Source organism: Schistocerca cancellata, chromosome 2 (genome assembly GCF_023864275.1).
Source record: "Schistocerca cancellata isolate TAMUIC-IGC-003103 chromosome 2, iqSchCanc2.1, whole genome shotgun sequence".
NCBI classification, from domain to species: Eukaryota; Metazoa; Arthropoda; class Insecta; order Orthoptera; family Acrididae; genus Schistocerca; species Schistocerca cancellata.
In genome coordinates this window covers 353,191,152-353,198,770 of record NC_064627.1, presented here as the reverse complement: position 1 = coordinate 353,198,770, position 7,619 = coordinate 353,191,152, and the positions used below count along the sequence as shown (strand labels likewise).

The following is a 7,619-nucleotide window of genomic DNA, read 5'->3' as shown; positions in this document are numbered from 1 at the left end:
TACAATGGATCACACCAGTGTTTTGTAAGTAATCTCCTTTGTGGACTCAGTGAGTTTTCTTAGTGTCCTAAAATGAACTGTTTTACCTACAACTGAGACTATGTGATCGTTCCACTTCATATTCCTGTAGATTGCTCACCTGTGTATGATTATGTGTTACTTGTTCAAGTTGTGACTCACTGACCTTGCTGCCACTGGATGGCATGTTTCCTCGCTTTTTGAAGCTCCCAATATTACAGAAATGAACATCTAAAACAAGTTGCTAATTTTTGCAGCACTTTGAAATCCAATCAAGATCTGACTAAATAATCGAACAGCTTTATAGATAACTGGCAACGGCCTTGCCGCAGTGGATACACCGGTTCCCGTCAGATCACCGAAGTTAAGCGCTGTTGGGTGTGGCCGGCACTTGGATGGGTGACCATCCGAGCTACCATGCGCTGTTGCCGTTTTTCGGGGTGCAATCAGCCTCGTGATGCCAACCTAGGAGCTACTCGACCGAATAGTAGCGGCTCCGGTCACAGAAAACCATCGAAACCACTGGGAGAGCGGTGTGCTGACCACACACCCCTCCTATCCACATCCTTAGCTGAGGATGACACGGCGGTCGGATGGTCCCGATGGGCCACTTGTGGCCTGATGACGGAGTGCTTTTATAGGTTACTACATCAACTGCAAAAATCTGACATTACTATTAATACTGTATGCAAGTTCATTAACAAACCACATTAAAAGTAAGGATCCCAACACGTTTCCCTGGGGTACAGCTGCAGTTACTTCTTTTCTCTCTACCACGAAATCCTTAGCTGACTTAGAAATCTCGATGATACGCCATACGACCGAAATTTTAAACAATGTAGGCAGGTGTGGTATTGAGTCAAAAACCTTTCGATAACAGTGTATCTGACTGCCTTGATCACCGGATTTCGTGATGTCAACTCTGTTCCAGATAAATTAGGTGTGTAGATCACTTGTTTGTGCATTATATTACGAACTTCCAAGTAGAAACGAGTTACTTACTTGCAATTTACTCTTAAATTTCTTGCGTGTTTGTGTGTTGTAAATTTCCATCTTCTTTAGTATGGATAGGAATTGTAACTGCTGTTTCGATACGACCTGACTTGGAGTCCTTTCGCTCACAGTTCCAAGTAGTGCTGGCTTCAGTCACGCAACCTGAGGCTGTTTCTAATGGTCATCATTGTGAGTAGGCGCACGTGGGGACCAAGGTACTTCTAGCACCCCCCCCCCCCCCCCCAATGTCCCTGATCAGAGTCCACTTCTGTGGTCCGCCCGGGTACACTACACGCAACAAGCGGCTACACGGGTAGCAGGGGTTGTGTGGCGTGGGCTGGGCGGTTTTTTAGGTTAGATGGCCTCGGGCAAGTGCAGAAAGGGCAACAGCCTCAACGGGTGCGGGGCAAAGTCAGGACATGCGGGGACCAAGCAGCAATCGGTATTGTAATTGTAAACTGTCGAAGCTGCGTTGGTAAAGTACCGGAACTTCAAGCGCTGATAGAAAGCACCGAAGCTGAAATCGTTATAGGTACAGAAAGCTGGCTGAAGCCAGAGATAAATTCTGCCGAAATTTTTACAAAGGCACAGACGGTGTTTAGAAAGGATAGATTGCATGCAACCGGTGGCGGAGTGTTCGTCGCTGTTAGTAGTAGTTTATCCTGTAGTGAAGTAGAAGTGGATAGTTCCTGTGAATTATTATGGGTGGAGGTTACACTCAACAACCGAGCAAGGTTAATAATTGGCTCCTTTTACCGACCCCCCGACTCAGCAGCATTAGTGGCAGAACAACTGAGAGAAAATTTGGAATACATTTCACATAAATTTTCTCAGCATGTTATGGTCTTAGGTGGAGATTTCAATTTACCAGATATAGACTGGGACACTCAGATGTTTAGGACGGGTGGTAGGGACAGAGCATCGAGTGACATTATACTGAGTGCACTATCCGAAAATTACCTCGAGCAACTAAACAGAGAACCGACTCGTGGAGATAACATCTTGGACCTACTGATAACAAACAGACCCGAACTTTTCGACTCTGTAAGTGCAGAACAGGGAATCAGTGATCATAAGGCCGTTGCAGCATCCCTGAATATGGAAGTTAATAGGAATATAAAAAAAGGGAGGAAGGTTTATCTGTTTAGCAAGAGTAATAGAAGGCAGATTTCAGACTACCTAACAGATCAAAACGAAAATTTCTGTTCCGACACTGACAATGTTGAGTGTTTATGGAAAAAGTTCAAGGCAACCGTTAAATGCGTTTTAGACAGGTACGTGCCGAGCAAAACTGTGAGGGACGGGAAAAACCCACCGTGGTACAACAACAAAGTTAGGAAACTACTGCGAAAGCAAAGAGAGCTTCACTCCAAGTTTAAACGCAGCCAAAACCTCTCAGACAAACAGAAGCTAAACGATGTCAAAGTTAGCGTAAGGAGGGCTATGCGTGAAGCGTTCAGTGAATTCGAAAGTAAAATACTAGGTACCGACTTGACAGAAAATCCTAGGAAGTTCTGGTCTTACGTTAAATCAGTAAGTGGCTCGAAACATCATGTCCAGACACTCTGGGATGATGATGGCATTGAAACAGAGGATGACAAGCGTAAAGCTGAAATACTAAACACCTTTTTCCAAAGCTGTTTCACAGAGGAAGACCGCACTGCAGTTCCTTCTCTAAATCCTCGCACCAACGAAAAAATGGCTGACATTGAAATAAGTGTCCAAGGAATAGAAAAGCAACTGGAATCACTCAACAGAGGAAAGTCCACTGGACCTGACGGGATACCAATTCGATTCTACACAGAGTACGCGAAAGAACTTGCCCCCCTTCTAACAGCCGTGTACCGCAAGTCTCTAGAGGAACAGAAGGTTCCAAATGATTGGAAAAGAGCACAGGTAGTCCCAGTCTTCAAGAAGGGTCGTCGAGCAGATGCGCAAAACTATAGACCTATCTCTCTGACGTCGATCTGTTGTAGAATTTTAGAACATGTCTTTTGCTCGAGTATCATGTCGTTTTTGGAAACTCAGAATCTACTATGTAGGAATCAACATGGATTCCGGAAACAGCGATCGTGTGAAACCCAACTCGCATTATTTGTTCATGAAACCCAGAAAATATTAGATACAGGCTCCCAGGTAGATGCCATTTTCCTTGACTTCCGGAAGGCGTTCGATACAGTTCCGCACTGTCGTCTGATAAACAAAGTAAGAGCCTACGGAATATCAGACCAGCTGTGTGGCTGGATTGAAGAGTTTTTAGCAAACAGAACACAGCATGTTGTTCTCAATGGAGAGACATCTACAGACGTTAAAGTAACCTCTGGCGTGCCACAGGGGAGTGTTATGGGACCATTGCTTTTCACAATATATATAAATGACCTAGTAGATAGTGTCGGAAGTTCCATGCGGCTTTTCGCGGATGATGCTGTAGTATACAGAGAAGTTGCAGCATTAGAAAATTGTAGCGAAATGCAGGAAGATCTGCAGCGGATAGGCACTTGGTGCAGGGAGTGGCAACTGACCCTTAACATAGACAAATGTAATGTATTGCGAATACATAGAAAGAAGGATCCTTTATTGTATGATTATATGATAGCGGAACAAACACTGGTAGCAGTTACTTCTGTAAAATATCTGGGAGTATGCGTGCGGAACGATTTGAAGTGGAATGATCATATAAAATTAATTGTTGGTAAGGCGGGTACCAGGTTGAGATTCATTGGGAGAGTCCTTAGAAAATGTAGTCCATCAACAAAGGAGGTGGCTTACAAAACACTCGTTCGACCTATACTTGAGTATTGCTCATCAGTGTGGGATCCGTACCAGATCGGGTTGACGGAGGAGATAGAGAAGATCCAAAGAAGAGCGGTGCGTTTCGTCACAGGGTTATTTGGTAACCGTGATAGCGTTACGGAGATGTTTAACAAACTCAAGTGGCAGACTCTGCAAGAGAGGCGCTCTGCATCGCGGTGTAGCTTGCTCGCCAGGTTTCGAGAGGGTGCGTTTCTGGATGAGGTATCGAATATATTGCTTCCCCCTACTTATACCTCCCGAGGAGATCACGAATGTAAAATTAGAGAGATTAGAGCGCGCACAGAGGCTTTCAGACAGTCGTTCTTCCCGCGAACCATACGCGACTGGAACAGGAAAGGGAGATAATGACAGTGGCACGTAAAGTGCCCTCCGCCACACACCGTTGGGTGGCTTGCGGAGTATAAATGTAGATGTAGATGTAGATGTACTGCCCATATTGAGGTTGTCCCTCACACGTGGTCGAATTGGAGGCCGTGTCAGAGTGTGGAAGGGAGCGAAATACTTTTTGTAAGGCTGATCGAAGGGATTCTGAGACTGGTTTGACAAACAGGTTAGTTCTATCTGTGGCTGATAAAATTTCTGAGGCGACTGTAGTCGTTTGGATTATTTGAGAGGAAACCTCTCCGTCTGCAAGGTACAGGCTTTCACAGAAGGTAGAATTATTGGTGATTGAGAGCTTCAATATCAGGTACGTGAATGAGCCCATTGGGGTTGTGGTTGCCTAGAAGTGGAAGAAATCCATAGTGAACTTTGTGTGCATGACAACAGGAGTCGTCCAAGATGTGGAATCGGTCTTTCCAAATGCCATGAAGGGCACAGGTGGAGAGCCTTCTGCAGGTGTTGTTGGCTCATGCTGGTGCAAAGTATTTGTGTCGTTTTGAATCGAAGGAGATTCTCTCCGGTTTCGGGTGGCTATCTGGTCAAGACAGCCAGTATCGCTTGCAAGATGAAGATGGTACTCATCATATGTAGCATCTTTGACAGGACTGCTTGCGTACCTTTGGTATAACCATACTGGATGGTCTGAATCAGAAACTCACTTTATAGGCTGCACATTCTTTGACTTGCGCCATAGAGTGGAAAAGGATGGAGATCTACTCGATAGATCAGGGTTCCATTACACACAAGATGCGCCTACACAGTTAGGAAAAGGTCGTATATAGTGAACTGAGCGTTTTTTATGTGGAGGGTCTTGGTAAAATATAAATGAGGACCCAAAGGGTGCAAGTAAAACACAAGGCAGGTCTAGAGCCACGAAACTACGGTGTTGCATGTGCATATCGTCGTTGACTGTGTTGGGAAAGAACCAGAACTCCAAACAGCTATAGAAAGCACTGAAGCAGATATCGTTATGGGTTTTGAAAACTGGCTTAAGTCAGAGATAAGTTTAGCCGACAGACCTAAAACGATGTTCAGAAAGGATAGATTAAATTCAGTTGGTGGTGGCTTGTTTGTTGCTGTTAAAAGTTGTTTAGCTTGTAGAGAAATTGAAATAGATAGTTATCAGATCTATAGGCTATATACGTCTACCGAAATAATTTAATATTTAGTTCCTTTTACGGGTCCCGACTAAGGCGATACAGCCACTAAGCCGGCCGCGGTGGTCTAGCGGTTCTAGGCGCTCAGTCCGGAGCCGCGCGACTGCTACGGTCGCAGGTTCGAATCTTGCCTCGGGCATGGATGTGTGTGATGTCTTTAGGTTATTTGGGTTTAAGTAGTTCTAAGTTCTAGGGGACTGATGACCATAGACGTAAAGTCCCATAGTGCTCAGAGCCATTTGAATCATTTTGCACAGCCACTAAAATGTTCAAGGAAAATCTGAGTCTCATTTCGAATAGGCATGCCCCTCATACATTTCAGCTTGCTGGTGACTTCAATCTACCCTCAATATGTTGGAGACAGTATAGTGGTGGTAGGCACAAAATATCATCCGAAATTGTACAAAATGCTTTCTCTGGAAAATATTTTGAGCGGATATTTCTTGAGCCCTAAGAGACGTAAATGGTTGCAATGACGTTGCAGACGTCTTAGCGACAAACAATCTTGAGAAAATAGCTTCATGACGGATACAGGAATGAATGTCCACAAGATCGTAGTAGTGAGGCAGAAAACAGTAACATTCAAATCCACGAAAAATAAACGCAAAATGTAGCTGTTTAAAAAATCAGATAAAACTCCCTTGATGCCTTCGTATGATACATTAACCATTCCTTCGCAACTAGCTATGTCATCCTCGATGACATGTGGCTTAAATTCAAAGAAATATTGCTAATGGTAATTGAGAGTTTAGCATCAAGTAAATTATCAAGAGATAGAAAAGATCCCGCGTGGTACACAGGAAAGCTCAGGACACTGTTACAGAAGCAGCTGAAAAGTTATGCCAATTTTAAGAGAGCGCAAAATCCCCAAGATTTGCGATATCTTAGAGAAGCTCGAAACGTAGCGTGGGCCTTAATGCAATATGTTTCTAAATTTTTGCAACGAAAGTCTGTCTTGAAATTCGGCAGAAAATCCTAAGGGATTCTGATCGTACCTAAAGTATACTAGCGGAAAGTCACACTCAACAACTTCACTGCGCAATAGCAATGGTAATGTTACTGATGACAACGTCACTAAAGCGGAGTTATTGTGCACGGTTTTTAGAAATACCTTAACGAAGGACAGTGCAGTATATATTCAAGATTTCTAATCACGAACAGCTGCCAATATGAGTAATTGAGAAGTGGGTAGGAAAGCAAGTCACTTAATAAAGGCAAGTCTGTGCCACCTATGTTCCTGGTTCCATTCAGTTTGGACCAGCTAGCGAATATCTGTCAGGTCACTTGCTGCCTCAATATTTCGACGTAGACTCTTTTGGCCTTATTCAAGCAGTCAATACTCTGCGTTGAAATGTCTTGGCAGCAAGTTACAGTCATCCGGTAGTGCGCCCAAAATTTCACGGAACAACTTAAACGCCGGGGAAGTTTTAAATTTCACAATTAGATTCCTCTCATAGTATGCTAATGAAATAACCCGCCACTTTAGCAACTGCGTACAATCGCTCACTCGAAGTTGCGCAGGCCGCACCAATAAACAAGAAAGAAAGTAGAAGTTACCCGCTGAATTATACACCCAAATCACTGATATCGATATGTAGTACAATTTTGAAACATACACTGTGTTCGGAAAGTATGAATTATCTCGCAGAAAACAATTTATTAACAAAAAACTAGCGCGGATTCAGTAAACACAGCTGGCTCGATATTCAGACGAAGCAATACGTGCTAACGACAGCGGATCTCAAGTTGAAGCCATATTTCGGAATTTCCACGCAAGCAGCATCTAATTACTTTGATTGCCTGTGGAGTATCGCTTCTGCTGTGCAATTGGATTCGTGATTTCCTATCAAAAAGTAACTGTGCATAGTAATTGACGGAAAGTCATCGAATAACACAGATGTCTGTTGTGCCCCAAGAAAGTGTTACAGGTCTTCTGCTCTTCGTAACCTACATTAACAATTTAGTAAACCATGTCAGCAGCCCTCATGCACTGTTTGTAGTTGATACTGTCGTTTACCAGCTCGTAAAGTTATATGTTCCTTACACGGTCAGTCTGGGGACGATCTGCAGTGTATAATCACAGAAAAAACCTCTCATCCAATATCGCTGAAAAGGCATACTACTGGATGATCGGTTTCGACAGAGCTATGCTGCCATCATCACACTGGTGGACAACATGTTGTGAAAATTTTAAAACATAATATCCGATGATGATAGCGTAGCTCTGTCGAAATCGGTCATCCAATAAAATGCCCT

General features: G+C 43.7%; 1 pseudogene; it reads left to right on the top strand.

Annotated features, from left to right (window-relative positions):
- The first annotated feature begins 331 nt into the window (after positions 1–331).
- Positions 332–449, top strand: LOC126164146 (5S ribosomal RNA; annotated as a pseudogene).
- Positions 450–7,619: the final 7,170 nt, after the last annotated feature.